This window comes from Gossypium hirsutum, chromosome A07 (assembly GCF_007990345.1).
Source record: "Gossypium hirsutum isolate 1008001.06 chromosome A07, Gossypium_hirsutum_v2.1, whole genome shotgun sequence".
In the NCBI taxonomy this organism is placed as follows: Eukaryota; Viridiplantae; Streptophyta; class Magnoliopsida; order Malvales; family Malvaceae; genus Gossypium; species Gossypium hirsutum.
In genome coordinates this window covers 54,796,197-54,796,773 of record NC_053430.1, presented here as the reverse complement: position 1 = coordinate 54,796,773, position 577 = coordinate 54,796,197, and the positions used below count along the sequence as shown (strand labels likewise).

At 40.0% G+C, this 577-nt stretch overlaps 1 non-coding gene across 1 annotated transcript; it reads right to left on the bottom strand.

Moving 5' to 3' along the window:
• Positions 1-228: 228 nt before the first annotated feature.
• Positions 229-335, bottom strand: LOC121204051 (small nucleolar RNA R71). The gene has a single exon (XR_005898979.1). It is a non-coding gene; the product is annotated as a small nucleolar RNA R71 (small nucleolar RNA).
• Positions 336-577: the final 242 nt, after the last annotated feature.

The following is a 577-nucleotide window of genomic DNA, read 5'->3' as shown; positions in this document are numbered from 1 at the left end:
TGATGTTTCAAATGCTCCAAACGGTGGGCCAATTCAGTGATATGCCCACGAAGATCCACATATCCTCCTTCGATTGTTTATGGAGGTGGGTGATTCATTCGAGATAGCCAGTGCGGCTGAAGACGGACTGAGGTTGAAGTTAATTCATTGTCACCAAGTTCTATATCTACATGGCAAGAATTAAAAGAGAGATTTTTGTTTAAGTATTTCCCGCCTAGCAAAAACGCTAAGTTGAGGAATGAGATCACAACTTTCCAACAATTGGATGACGAGTCTTTGTATGAGGCTTGGGAGTGATTCAAGGAGTTACTTCGTAACTGGCCTCATCATAGGATTCCCCATTATATCCAGTTGGGGACATTCTATAATGGTCTCAATGTACATACAAGATTGATGGTAGATAATTCTGCGAATGGTGCAATTTTGTCTAAGTCTTATAATGAGGCTTATGAGATTATCGAAAGGATCGTGAGTAAGAACTATCAATGGCCAACAAATCAAACAGCTTCAAGAAGACTTGTTGTCAGAGTTCATGAAGTTGATGCCCTCACTTTGTTATCAGCTCAAGTATCATCTA